Here is a 14,289-nt window from a genome sequence, read left to right as displayed (position 1 = left end):
GAGGAAAGGGTTTCAGTGCAACATCACCAAGTTGTGAAAAATGGGCAAAAAAGTTGCATTTGAGTAGTGCCAGGTACTCCCCGTTATGCAGTTATTCCTGAGCCATTATTAATGGCCACCTGATTATGCATTACAAAGTACTGGCGGTTACGGGAACAAGGGGCGCCTTGCCCCGCTTTGCCAGCGGGCTCTCCAAGACCCGGCAGGCAGATGGTCTAACCGACGCCTCGAGACGGCCCAGAGCCGACGCAGGGGACCCCGCGTTGCCCTCGCGGGGTAGACCGCGGAGGCTCCGCGGCGCCGCCCGAGAGCCAGCCAGGGCTCTTTTCCCAGCCCCGCCGAGATTACAGCTCCTCTCGCGAGAGCCCGAGCGAGGCCGGGCTGCGGGCGGCGGCTGCGGGATGTTGGTGGAGCGCTTTAAGACCGCGCCCTCTCTGGCGCAGCTGGGAGACGCGCGGGCGGGAGCGGCAGGCGGCGCGCACGCGCAGGTGAGTGAGGCGGCGCGGGGGCACGAGGGCGGGGGGCGGGGCCTGCGTCGCGCAGCGGGCACGTAGCTGCGCGTCCTCAGTATTTAATGTCTCTGTGTTCCTCCGGCCTGGGCAAGCACGTGGGGGAGCGGCCGCGGCGCAGCGGGGCTGGGCGTCTGGGCCCGGGGGTGGGGGGGCGGCGGCGGCGGCGGGCGAGGACTCTGCCTCCCGACTGTCGCGGAGGACTTGGTGAGTTGGGGTCGCCGGGGCGGCTGGACAGGGGACCACCTGCCAGGGCCCCGAGGGCGGCGCCGTCGGGTGAAGGAGAGTCTAGGGTGCAGGTGCGGTGTGCGACGCGCGCTCCAGGTGTCCCGGAGGCCCGGGGCTGCGGACGCGGAGCGTGTGCGGAGGGGCTCCGGCCCGCCGCCTGCTGTCAAGCAGGCCCTTCTTTCCCTGCCGTCGCCTGCGCGTCCCCTCGTCCTCCCCCGCCACGGTTGTCTGCCCGCGGGCTCCTGCTGACAGATCGCGTGTGCGCGGCTGGGGCCGTGCTCTGCGGCCGCGTGGTGCCCCCCACACGCGTCACCGTCCTCTGGGTCGGTGGTCTCGGACCCGGCGCGCGGGGCACCCCTCTGCGGCTTAACTTTCCCGGAGCGCGCACACCCTCCCGTGAGACAGACCCGAGTGCGTCCCACCCAAGGTCGCCCAGCCCCACACGCGTTTACTTTTCAAAGGTCGTGTGTACCCAAGTCTGAGCCGGGAGAGGCGGCGGCGGGGCGGGTCGTGGGCAGGGCCAGGTGCTCATAAGGGCGAGGGGGTGCCCCGAGGCCCGCGGGCACCCCTTTCTTCCTCCTGAAGGGCTGGAGTCACTTCAGGAACCTTCCCCAACTTCTGGGCCCCCTTAGCTCGCGCTGGGGTGCTCCCCATGTAGGCCGGGAGGCAGCAAACCCGTGCTGGTAATCTAGCCCCTGAGAGTTCAGTGCGGGGAACCTGGGGAAGAGGCTTGGTTTGTGGAATCGGGAGGATGGGCTAGGACACCGGTGGTGATTGGAACCTTGTTTCGGGGGGAGGGACCGTTCAAACCGAGTTAGGGCCCCCGAAGTCAAAGGCTTGGCGTCTCTCGAGAGGATTAGCGTTTGCTGCCCCTTCAAAGGGTGTCCGGAGAGGGGGAGGCTGTCCGGCGCTGTGTGCCCGCTGACTTCATGCCCGGGGGGCGCGTGGGTCACGTGTCCCACTCCGCCGGCACCCCTCCCCGCTAGGCCAGGTTTGGAGGGACCAAGCTAGTTTCGGGGTTACGGGTCAGAATGTGCTGGGGGAGACTGGTCTGAACGCCTCTGGGGCGGGCTCTCACCAGTTCCACAGTTCTGTGCCCGAGGGTACAGTCCGTCCCTATGCCCCTCCTAGTGAGGCTTATGGAAGGAAAGGCGCTGTTGGTAGTGGGCGGTGCCGAACCGAACCGGGAGTGCTGGAAGCTCTGGGCGTTTCGAGATCTTCCTCTCTGGCTGAGATGCCCAGGTTGGCGGGCGCCTTTCTGCCGCACCGCCGCCGCTAACACAAACCCGGTGCTCTTCTCTCCAGGTGTGAGTGGAGGCCGCTGGAGCCGGGTAGAGGGTACGGGCAGAGCAATTAGGTTAAACTGGCTGTCCTCCTCCTACTGAAGGGCAGGGTACTTGGTGTTTAAATTTATCTCTTGCGGGGAAATCTGGGCTGCTGGACACCTAGTATTGTCATATCTGTTGGCTTGCTATCCACTTCCCCACCCCCAACCCCTTTGTGGCAATTACTGATCAAGGAATACCATTCACAAAAAGCTATTAATTCTGGCAACTAGTAACCTTACTGTGCTCTTGTAACCAAGTCCTTCCCAAATTAGTTTTTCTTTTTTTAAACTCTATTCAGAAAGCAAATCTTGGACTCTTAGTAAGCACCACCCATCCCCTTTGCTCTTAAAGGCACAGAGCAGCTTTGAGTTGAGTAGAGGGTATAGCATGAGTAAGACTTCTCTGTTCCTGGCATTCCAGTGGTTCACCTGCTGATTATTTAAAACTTTCTGAGGGGTGTCTGGCTGGTTCAGTCCACAGAGCATGCGACTCTTGATCTCGGGGTGGTGAGTTCCAGCCCCACATTGGGTGTTGAGATTACAAAAAAAAAAAAAAAAAAAAAAAAAAAGACTTTCTGGGCACTGGAAACAAGTGAAGTTATCTTGGTGGAGGCTTTTGACTTGTGTTGAACTTTAACCTCTTCCACCTTTTAACTAGTTTTGTGGGTTCCTAGGTATATTCTCAGAAGTATGGGTCTAGGTAGTGCAGGTCTTTTGATCCTACAGATGTACAAATCTCTGAAGCTTCAGTGCCTACCTGAATTAAATTGGCTCAATTGTCATGCACATTGCTAGGTGATGGCCCAAAATTTGCTGTGAACTGATCCCCATCTAAGCCCTTGAGTGAGCCATCTCCGAGTCTCTGGAGCCTTTTGTATGAATATCAGTTCCTCCTCCCAACTATTTCTAGGAAGTACTTTCACACTTGGCCACTGCAGGGTGACTGTGTAGGTGTCTGCCTTCAAAGTGGCCTGCTCAGGTGCCAAGTGGATAGATCTCCAGTGTAAGGTTGCTGAGCATCAGTATTTTAAAGCAGTTTGTTTTGCTTTATCTGGTGATCCAAATTATTCTTGGGCATCGGACCCAGGCCTTGGCCATGGCCATCGTTTGTGGGTGAAGGCTAGTTTTAGTCCTTACAGTGTTCCCTCTCCTCCTAAAGACAGATTGAGATACTATTTGAGACTGGGCACTGTGCCTGGTTCATGATGGCTGTTCAAGCGTTGTTTTTTCCCCTCCAAAAGAATCTGTGAGATTAATGTTAAATTTCTTTTGAATCACTTGGGTGATTTGGATTTTATTAAAAGTACGCCCCCCCCCCCCCCCCCCCCCCCCAGTCTCTGACCTAAAAACTTGGTTGGAAGGAAAACAAATTGGTTTTCCGATACTGTGCTGCCCGCCTCCTGGCTCTAGCCTGCCACATCATGACTTGGTCGAGTGCAGGTTTCAGGGTTTTGAGGAGCAGGCACTCCTTGTGCCTGGCCAGCTGGCACCTTCTAGCCCATTCTCCCCAGGCCACTCCTTCCTAATCTTCCCTGTGAGTCTAGAAGAGAGGACCTCTCTGTAGCTTGGTCTGTTGTGCTGTTGTGAGGAAGTCAACAGTTTAGCGTACGACTTAATACCTTCTGTTTGCCATTCTGTTTTCCTCTGCTCTGGGGAGGCAGGGTGCCTCTGAGCCCCTTGTCCCACTGAAATCATGTCCTGCTACTGGAGTTGCCGATCTCCGTGGGATGTATTTTAATATTTAACTTTGCTTTCTGAAGCAAGTTCTTTTCTCCACAGCCCTTTCTGTGTAATGCCTCATGCAGGTTTCACCTTTATGATCATTTAACATTAAGTACCCATTGTATGTGGCACTCCACAGAGCCGACCTGCTGCTCCAATACTGATTTTAAACTTGGGCTGTGGAAAACATGATCAATGACAATATTTTGAGTAGTGACAGAATCTGGTTGGAGAGGTAGCTAGTGGGGATGTGGGAACTAAAACTGAGAGGATGCCTTTTCCTTGACAGTTACTGTCTGTGCTGGTAGAGTTACAGGAAAACACTTCCCTAATCCTTTAATCCTCACACCTCTGAGTACAATTGAGGAGGGTGAAGCTGGAGGTCAGTCGGGATTGTTTCAATGGCTAATCAAAATACAAATTGAGGGGTAGAGACACTGACAAGTGTGGGTTTGCACTTAAATTAGGTTCTCTGGAGGACTTTTGTGAGAAGAACCAAGGAATAGTCAAATCCGTGGGCTTTTCTCCTAATCTTTCTGTTGCTTTCTAAGCAGATTGTTGCATTGTGAAGGAGTGTATGTTATCATGTAGCATTTTGAAGACTGGCTTTCAGTGATAAGTAGCTTTCAAGGAGTTCTTTTCCTTAACTTTCTTTTCCTCCTACTAAATGGTTCTGTCCGAGTCCTGGCCGTTTGGCTATTTCTACAGCTCGGTTTGGTAGTTTGCACAAGTTGATAGTAAACATTCTGTACCCATCTGGTAGTACTGGCTGGCTGCCTTCACTTAGCTGGGACTTACTGAAGCCCGTGCATTTAGGAACAAAGCAGAGCCCCAGGTGAGTTCTGGAAGTAAAAATGTCTAGTGCTGAGGGCTCACAAGGCTTGTTTCACCACTGGTTTTAGCTGACAAGAGCCCTGGATTGGGGGGTGAGGACTGGGTGCAGCTTTCAGGGCTGAAACCCAGCAGTGGTTCTAGACCTTTCTGGGGTCTCCGTTTCTTCCGCTGGTAAAAGGAGGGTTGGTCAACATCAATAAGAGGTGTTCAGATTCTTCTCCTGGGAGCCCTGGAGTTAGTCTAGAGTGCCTCTGGGCTGCTGCAAGGTGGAGGTGTCTGCAGGATTGTGTATGGGGAGGGCTGTGTTTGGGGTAGGATGCATGGCTCCATGGATAGTATGAGTCAAAGACTAAAAAAAATGCCACAGTCCATTGTTTAAGTGCATCGCGAGTACTTTTTAGATCTAAGGTGCTACTGTGCTAAATATTTTTTTTAAGTTTTTGTTTATTAAGTAATTGCTACACCCTGCTCGAATTCACGACCCCAACATCTGGAGTCACTGGCATCTGAGCCAGCCAGGTGCCCCTTATTTTTTTTATTATATCTCTATTCTTATCTCCTAAACTTATCCTTAGGAGAGAGGGTCTAGAGCTGCCTTGTCCTGTGCAGCAGCTACTAGTCATGTGTGCCTGGCTCAATTTAAACTTTTAAGCATTAAATAAAATTTAAAAATCTAAATCATTAAAAATGTGATGTTAGTCTCATTTCAAGTCCTCAGTAGCCTCATGTGGCCAATACTGGACAATAGTGTAGGTCTAGAACATTTTCACCATCACAGAAGTTTCTGTTGGACAACACTGGTCTTAGTGCTTAATTGCCTCACCTTATAAAGCATCATGTGTTTGGGCTTAGTCCTCTGTAGTCCACAAATCCAACAGCTTTGGTGACAAATTATTTGTCAGTTCTCTCCACGGCATGTTACGAAGCAAGTTCTGGGGGCGCCTGGGTGGCTCAGTCGGTTAATTGTCCGACTTCGGCTCAGGTCATGATCTCATAGTCCGTGAGTTCAAGCCCTACGTCTGACTCTGTGCTGACAGCTCGGAGCCTGGAGCCTGCTTCGGATTCTGTGTCTCCCTCTCTCTCTGCCCCTCTCCAGCTCATGCTGTGTCTCTGTCTGTCTGTCTCTCAAAAATGAATAAAAAAGAAGCAAGTCTTGTCTGCCAGTTTGGAGGGCAGTGATCAATTATGAAACAGCTCTAGAGAGGAGCTTAGGAGTCTGGGGATGGAAGCATGAAGCAGGAGGGGCAGAAAGCCCTTTTGGTTTGAGAACTTATATTATTATCATGAAGGTCCCTGCTGGTTGTCTAAGGCCTGTGCTCACTGTCCTTGTTCTTCAGATGTCAGCAGATTTGCTACTTAGTCCTTCACCCACCTGATGACCTGAGGATTCTGCTGTGTGACCAGTGCTAAACCAGATTTGCAGGCACAAACAAACATCCTTTTCATTCTGCCCCTCCAATCTGTCTGGGGGTTAGGAGACCTGTTTTTACAGAGGGCATTGGGGAGAGTTGGGACACTGGGGGGGTTCTGAAGTGTTGGCCTGGGGCTAGCTCTGGGGATTCAGTTTTATTTCCAGATACCCTCTCATCTAATTCTGGGCATGCTTAGTTTGAACCCTGCTAGACTGACCTTTGGCATATGATGTGAGAGCTCTCTTTTCTTGGAGCCAGCCAGAAAGCATAGGGTGTATAACGGGTACTTACTGAGCCCCTACTGTATACCTGGCATCTTAGGAGGGTTTTTTTCAAACTATAGTTGGCCCTTGAACAACATGGGGATTAGGGGGACCAATGGGCAGTGAAAAAATCCATGTATGGGTGGCCTGGGTGGCTCAGTCAGTTAAGTGTCCAACTTTGGTTCAGGTCATGATCTCCCGGCTGGTGAGTTCGAGCCCCACGTCAGGCTCTGTGCTGACAGCTCAGAGCCTGGAACCTGCTTCAGATTCTGGGTCTCCTTCTCTCTCTGACCCTCCCCTGCTCACACTCTCTCTCTTATAAAAATAAATAAACATTAAAAATTTTTTTTAAAAACTCCATGTATAATTTCTGGCTCCCCAGAAACGGAACTACTAAGAACCTACTGTCTACTGGAACCCTTATGGGAACATAGATAGTTAGTGAACACATGTTTTGTAATATGTATTGTATACTGTATTTTTACAATAAAGTAAGCCAGAAAAGAGAAAATGTTATTAAGAAAATAGTAAGAGAGAAAACACAGGGCTGTACTATATCCAGAAATCTGCATACAAGTGGATGCATGCTGTTTAAAGCTGTGTTGTTCAAGATCAGGTGTATTCCCTTCTTATTTTATCTCAACCCTATGAGGTGAAGTACTTCTAGTTTGTGTGGGAGGAAACTGAGGCCCTGAGAAAGCTAAGCTGATCCCTGGACCCAGGCTGGTTTGGACTCAGATCAGGGTTCTCTCTCCAGCTCCATGCTTAGAGGACATTTCTTATTTACTGCCCTGTGATATCCTTCCATCCTCATCCAGAAAATGAAGCTGAGTTTTTAGGAGATTAAAATACTTCATCTCACAAATGGAGTCAGGCTGTTCGGTGTTTTGAGTCCTGTCTGCCTCATTACAGCCCTATGAGGGAGGTATTTGTAATCCATTTCACAGGATATTTTCGTTTTATGGGAAACAAGTTCAGGATCCTACGTTGTCTTTCCAAAATCATGTTTTAGCTCCGAATTATGCAACCGTCCGGTGCCTTAGAGCTGCACGAATAATGACTAAGACAGCCTCGTAGGCTAGGCTGCTGTGCCTGAGGGCCTGGAAAGCTGCTCTGAAGGCCACGGTGTAGCTCAGTCACCTGCTTGAAAAGACAACCTTGAAGTCACTCATTCCTTGGCTAATAATAATGTGGCCTGTCAGACCTCACATGGAGGTCATGAGACCCATTCCCTGGCCCTCAACAGGCTGTCGCCTGGGTGTAGCATGGTCTGTCTCTGTTGGAGGAGGCCACATATCTGCTGGAGCCCAGTCCTCAGCATGCCCACCCCTTTTCCTCCAGCCTCGGCCTGGGACAGTGGATCTGAAGGCCAGTTCAGTCTTCCACGGACCTCCTTCTCATCCCTTCCTCATGTCCCTCCCAAGGGGAAGGAGCTGGAGTGACTTTTGCCACACCCTGATGTGCCTTGGGCTCCGGTGAGAAAAGGCTGTGCTGAGAATAACCTCTTTGCTTTGTCCTTTGACTTTGGTGAGGCCCACCCAGCCAAGCTTGTGCTGTCATGCTATTTTTAGCAGGTGGCATCCTTTGGGAGGGCCAAGTGCATGTGGTTTTGGCTTCAGCAAACAGGCAGGTCCTGGTGCGGACGCTGCTGCTGTCTCCCAGTCAGGGGAGGAAGGAGAATAAAGTCACCCTAGAAACTGTCATGGGTGTGCTTGGGGCAGTGGCTGCCTAAGGAGTCTCTGGGGCTGCCTTTTCTGTTCTGGATCTGTGGCCGATCCTGGGCCAGGCGGGCCTGTGACACATCTCCGGAGCCAAAGAACTCCCTAGTTTTAGGACCCCTCGTTGCCCCAGTGGCCAATTTCTCTGGAAATGACATTATGCCATTTTCATGGGAAGTCACCAGACCCAAGAACAGACCTCCATGCAGACACTAAAACTTTGTAAAACTGTGGCTCTGCTGGCAGCCTGATTACTGGTATCCTCTGTCTTAAAAACCAAACCAAAGCAAAACATGAGAGGCAGCAGAGCTATGGCCCTCACTAGGAATTCTCAGTGGGGAGCCACTGACGTCGAAGAGATAGGAAAAAGGAGTTTGATGAAGTTCTGCTCCCCACCACCATCCTGTCTTTCTCCCTATTTTTCTGTTTCTCTTTTCCTCTAACTTGGAGCTCCCAACTCCAGCCCATCTATCTTTTTCTGATTAAGAAAGCTTCGAGCCGTATAAGGCCCTCTGTTGCCTATGGTTTATGTTGGCTGGAGACCGAGGTTGTTTTTGCAGAGTCTGATTCACAGAAGTGGCAAGGGTGTGCGCACGCATCCATTCCCATCTGCTCCCCGGGGGCCGGACTGCCTTCTTGGAACAGATTCATCTGAGGGGGGGCGGGGGGGGGGGGAGAGTCAGGGCCTAGCAGTGGCTCTCAGGCTAATGAGTGGTGTGACCTCAGGGTTTCCTCAGGGTTAGTCGAGAACTCCAAGTAGAAAGCGGGCCCCTGTTGGACTCACGCGGTATGTACCTGCTGTGCTACGAGCCACAGAGGCACCCTGTTTCCGAAATGGATTCTAGGATTCGCTTCTATTGAGAAACTACCTGGATGGCTCAGTTGGAAGAGAGTGCGACTCTGGATCTTGAGGTTGTGAGTTTGAGCCCCATGTTGGGTGTAGAGATTATTCAGTAAGTAAACCTTTAAAAATAAAATCCAAAACTGCATCAGTCAAAAAGAAAAAAAAGAAAGAAAGAAATTACTGCCCCTTGGCTCCTTGGGCAAGCCGGTTCCCCTCTCTGCAGAAAGTTCAGTGAGCCTGTTCCCTCCAGGTTTGTGACCTTCGGCACGGCTTCTGCTCAGCGATGGCAGAGAGCGATTTCTCTGGCAGCAGCCCTCCGACCTCATCTTTACCTCCCCTTTTGCCGTCGCTGAGTCAGCCAAGTTTGTTCCTGCCTTAGTACTCTGGCACGTGTTCTCCCTGCCTGGAACTTTCTCCCCCTTGCCCTTTTGTCCTCCCAGATCTCAGCACGGCTGCCCCTCACTGTTCCAGCACCCCTGCCATCTCTTGGGAGAGGCGTGCCCTGACCGTTCTTGTAGAAATCCCTCTCTTTCGGGCACATTTCACCCAGCCTTTCTCAACCTGGGTCCCTTATCTAAACTATAGAACGCAGAACATGACTTTCTCAACTGTGTCCCGGCTAGTCCCCTTCCAGATGCATAGGAGTAAAGTTAATTCATTACGTACAGGGGTGCTTGGGGTTCCCTTCTCCGAACGCCCTTGGGAGAGGCCGCGCAGTTTTATCCCATTGGGTGGCTGCATCTTTGCGGTGTCTTATCTGAAGTGTGACGCCTTACCCCTCCTTCCACCACTGCTGCCACCACCTCCCCCACACCCCTCTCCTGTGGAACCTGGCTCATGGGGGGAATTAAAATGTTTTTAAATGGCTAGCCCTGGGGCACCTGGGTGGCTCCATTGGTTAAGCATCAGACTCTTGATTTCAGCTCAGGTCATGATCTCACGGTTGGTGAGATCAAGACTTGTGTTGGGCTCTGCGCTGACAGCATGAGTCTGCTTGTGATTCACTCTCTCCCTGCCCCTCTGCTTGTGCATTCCCTCCCTCCCTCCCTCCCTCCCTCCCTCCCTCTCTCTCTCCTTCCCTCCCTCTCTCCCTCTCTCCCTCTCTCACTGTCTCCCTCTCAAAAATGAATGAATGCATAGCCCCGAGGGGTGCTGCTACCTGATGCTGGCTAGACCTCAGTTGGGTGGGGGAACCCGATACCTTGGTTCTGAAGAGTCTTACCATCAGTAGGCCCCTGCTCTTTGTGCTTACTGCTGTTATGTCATCAGGGTGGTGGGGGTCTCTGAAGCGGAACTGGAATCAATTATGGGAAAATCAAACAAAGCATTACAAGTTTGTACACAGATGAGTTGACACTACGCGTTTGTTCTGCTTCACAAGAATCCTAAAGCCCTGTGGTAATAGAGCATCCCTTGCTATCTAACAGCTAAGAATGTATTTTTTGTTTGTTTTATCAAAGCATTACTTATAGAAAGATTTGACTTTTAACTATACACAGGGTTTGAAAGAACAGCCCTTTGCCCTGGGTGCTTCCTGACCTGCCCTCTTGTCTAGAGACAGCTGCCCTCGATTCTTCTAGGTGTCTTTCCTGGCATTTACACCTGTATTTCTAAATAGTGTGCTTTTCCTTTCTTTCCGTCCTTTTTAAAAATATTATTTGACTTGTTTTTCTACTCTGGAAGGCAAGGACTTGGCTCATTCCTGCACTTTCTTTCTCCTCTTCTTGGTACAGAGGTAGCACAACTTCTAGTCAAGTGTCTATTAAGAGTGCACGTTGTGATATAAATATTGTTTACGGCTGCCCAGTTCTTGGTGTTCCATATTTCCTTTCTTATGTCCTCCCCGCCCCTCATTAATTTCCCGTGTTTCTTGAGCCTCATTTTTTGTGTCTCCCCAGTTCTCTGACTCCCCTGGGCCTTGGCCCTTGCTGTCGGAGCACCTCTTTGTGCTTCAGCATACCAGGTTCTCTGCTTGTGTTGCTCCCGGGAAGCACCTCTCTGCCCAGCTCTGCTTCCCGAACTTCATCCTGGGAATCCATTCTTTCCTTTGGTTGTGTTGATTTGTGGGTGGGTGCCCCCTCCTTTCTTGATTTACTCCCTGGTCTTCCAGTAGCTTGCTGAGGAAGAGTGGGGGAAGGTAGGCAGGCAGCAAGAAGGAAGCTGATTCATGCACACGTCCCTTTGAAGGCATGGATGTGGGGTGTGGCTGAAGATGGGACAGTTGGTAGAAAGTCAGCAGAGACAACGAGGCGCCCAGACCCCTTCCACCATGCCAGCAGAAGCTCTGGCTTCACTTCGTGGAATAGTTTAAGCGAGAGGGGATCTGGATTTGAGCATCACGTAATGATGAAAATGGGTATTGAATGAAAGTTTGCACATTGAATGGGACAAGCCAGGCCCCCTTGGCTCTCACAGTGCTGGCATTCAGGCTCCTAACCTCTCCTCTCCCACCCCAGGACATGAGAACATTCCAATCTGTGGAAACTGGCAGCCTAATTCCTGTTTGCTGTCCAACCAGGATACTTGCTTGACCCTTGGACCAAGGTCGTCAGTTGGTCAGTGGCAGAGGGTGGCAGCAACAGACCCATTGAAGAAGAAGGTTATTGGTTTTTTTTCCTTTCCTCAAAAGAAACTGTGAAAGACTTGAAAATGCCTCAAAAGTGCGTTTGTCTGATTCATTTCTGTATCCCACTATGGTGTGTACCCTGTAGCTGCCCATAAATACTTGTTGAATAGAAGTGACCTTAGGCCTTTATATGATTTCTGAGTTGGTCATATTCTACTGTCTGCTGTTTGGAAAATCCTAGTCTTTCCATTGCTCTGCCTACCTGAGGTGGTGGTGTGAAGGACTTTTTCTTTTAAAAAAAAATTTTTTTTAACATTTATTCATTTTTGAGAGTGAGAGAGACAGAGCACGAGCAGGGGAGGGCAGAGAGAGAGGGAGACACCGAATCAGAAGCACGCTCCAGGCTCCCAGCTGTCAGTGCAGAGCCCGACGCAGGGCTTGAACTCACCGCGAGATCGTGACCTGAGCCGAAGTCGGACACTCAACTGACTGAGCCTTCTAGGTACCCCTTTTCTGATTCCTTTTGAAGGAATCTTTATTAGCTTTTTTGAGTAAGCTTGTTGTCGGAGCACAACTTCATACCTTTTGGGCAGTCTCAGGTAGTGTTCTGTGGTCATGGGTGGGAATTCTGCGTACCTGGGAACACTTCCCTGCACCTGTTTTATCACTGTCCTCAGATATGTCAGAATTTACTGGCAAAGCGTGCTGGTTGCCAAGAGCTGGGGAGGAGGGGCAAGATGGAGGTAGCATAGTCGTTATTAAGGTTTTTGAAAACCACATTCTTGCCTCCCAGATGAAGCAATGTGAAGACCTTTGTAGAAAATACTGACTTTTCCCCTCCCCTTTTTCAGTTGAAGCCTAATGAGACTGGACCTGTCAGGAGTGTTTGGTCAGCAGAGGGAGGGAGACTGGGCATTTCACTTTTGTATGGAGTTCTCTTTCTCTCTCTCCCTCCCTCCCTCCCTCCCTCTCTCCCTCTCTCTCTCCCTCCCTTCCTCCCTCCCTCCCTCCCCCCCCTTTTTTTTTTCTTTTTTCCACCAAGTTTTCCAAATTGGGGGTTCCTTTAATTTGTAACTGAACTGGAGGAGGACCAGCTCTTAATTGGAGACCATGTCCGGAGATAGGATTTTTCACTTCTGGCTCTTACCTGGAGCTAGTGGGACTTGGCTCTGGGTCTCCACAACCGGAGACCCAGCTGGAGAAGGCTTCACTGAGCAGGTACTCCCACCCAGACGGTACTGGGTTAAGGTCAAGCCTCCAGTCTCCTGGAGAGCAGCTGGGGAAGGGTCCTTGACTTTTTGGCCAGTTGGTCTGCCTAGAACAGGGAATAGGGCTGGTCTGGCCACAGTGGCCCACCTGGCTGCTCTGTGGGACCATCACAATGAAGGGTGTGGGGGACAGTACGGGGCAGGACCTCATAGCCCCACTGTGAGCTAATTGGGAATCTTTAGGGTGCCAACACGAGTCACAGCTCACACGGGCCCCCTACGGATGAAGGCAACAACCCCTTGAACATCAGGACTGGGCTGAGATCAACATCCCTGAGGCATGGCTCTGACACTCTGATTCCTGGGCCCCAGCCATGCTGCTAAGTGCGAGTGGCCCAGCCTACCACCATCCCCCATCCTCAGTAGCAGTCCCAGACACTGCCCATCAAGGTAGGCATTGGCTGTCACAGTGTTTCTCTAGCTCTCATGTTTGCTTTGGGGCTTCTGGGAGTACCCTCTAGGACTACGCGTCCAGTAGGTAGCTACCAGCTCGCTGTATGTGGCTATTTAAATTTAAATTAATATTAAATAAAATTTAAAATTCAGTTTGTTATGTTGATCGCATTTCGAGTGCTCAGCCCCCTGTGACAAAGTAGCTGCCAATACTGGACTGTAGTTGTCACTTGGGGATCACCCAGGCCTTTGCCTTTTGTGACCTGCTCTGCTTTGGCCATGTTGCAGCTGCTGCAACTTGTTCCCATTGCCTTGACAGTAAAGGTCAGACTCCTTTTGTCTGGCCTCTACCAGCTCTTCAGCTTTGGCTTCCAGGACTTCTGCTCTCTCTGGGACTTGCTGTTCCCTTCCACCCCCAAAGGCATCTTGGGTTTAGAATCTTAATTTATGTCATTAATGCAGTGTTGCAACCTTAGAAAATTCTGGCCACCTTTGGGACGGCCTTCTCAGGGTTCTGTTTGCCCACTTCTGAAATTGGGCTCAGCGTGTGCAGGTGTGTGTGTGTGTGTGTGTGTGTGTGTGTGAGAGAGAGAGAGAGAGAGAGAGAGAGAGAGAGAGAGAGAAATTCTTCAGTATGCACGGTGAGCTTCTGGTGGACAGAAGCTTTTTCTTGCAACTTAAACATATTTATGTGTGAATTACTACGTGAATGTAAGTATATAACTTCAACCTTGTAAGGAATTAGGTAAACACATGCTGTAGAAATCAAGAGGCCCTCTTGGTGGTCTTGCAAAGACCTCTGTTTGTGTGTGGTCTTCCTCTAGCAAACTGGGGGGAGGGGTGAGGCGGGTGGCCCTGACCTTGACCGTGCCCACAACCTGCTGTTGTGCTCTGAATGCAGTGACAGCAGGTGCTGGGCTTCAGGTTCAGGGTTCAGGTAGCTACTCCTTGTCCTTTGAAGACTCCCTCCCCCCCACCCCCGCCCCCCTCCTTCAAGGGGAAAAGCCCCTCAGCAACAACTTGGTGTGCTGGGCATTCTAGGGATGGAGTGTCTTGAACACCTGGGGGACCATCTTTGATAATGTGAACATATAACCCTGGAATAATGGAAATGTTCAGATTTCAACCTAGGGGGTATATAGAAGTCTGCTCAGAATGCCGAGTGGATGTGGCTTCACTGACCAGGTCCAGGCCCACTCTGGCTT

At 51.0% G+C, this 14,289-nt stretch overlaps 1 protein-coding gene and 1 long non-coding RNA gene across 11 annotated transcripts in view; one reads left to right on the top strand and one right to left on the bottom strand.

Moving 5' to 3' along the window:
* The first annotated feature begins 586 nt into the window (after positions 1 to 586).
* The window catches only part of AKAP1 (A-kinase anchoring protein 1), a 34,712-nt gene continuing 21,009 nt past the window's right edge, over positions 587 to 14,289 (top strand). For 5 of the 10 annotated variants that reach the window (XM_053212868.1, XM_027034193.2, XM_027034190.2 and 2 more), the window contains exon 1: positions 12,533 to 13,081. The gene's annotated coding sequence lies outside the window, so the exon portion shown is untranslated. Of the gene's footprint in view, positions 717 to 11,313; positions 11,457 to 12,532; positions 13,082 to 14,289 lie in introns of those variants that run through there. The other 5 variants (XR_003412566.2, XM_027034194.2, XM_027034188.2 and 2 more) reach the window with 5 other exon arrangements.
* Positions 9,955 to 12,792, bottom strand: LOC128313554 (uncharacterized). Its single transcript, XR_008294454.1, has 3 exons — positions 12,571 to 12,792; positions 10,818 to 11,063; positions 9,955 to 10,151 (listed from the first exon to the last, which is right to left on the bottom strand). It is a non-coding gene; the product is annotated as an uncharacterized LOC128313554 (long non-coding RNA).

The sequence above is a fragment of the Acinonyx jubatus genome, chromosome E1 (assembly GCF_027475565.1).
Source record: "Acinonyx jubatus isolate Ajub_Pintada_27869175 chromosome E1, VMU_Ajub_asm_v1.0, whole genome shotgun sequence".
NCBI classification, from domain to species: domain Eukaryota; kingdom Metazoa; phylum Chordata; class Mammalia; order Carnivora; family Felidae; genus Acinonyx; species Acinonyx jubatus.
The sequence above is the reverse complement of the archived record's forward strand: the minus strand, read 5'-3'. Positions and strand labels throughout refer to the sequence as shown.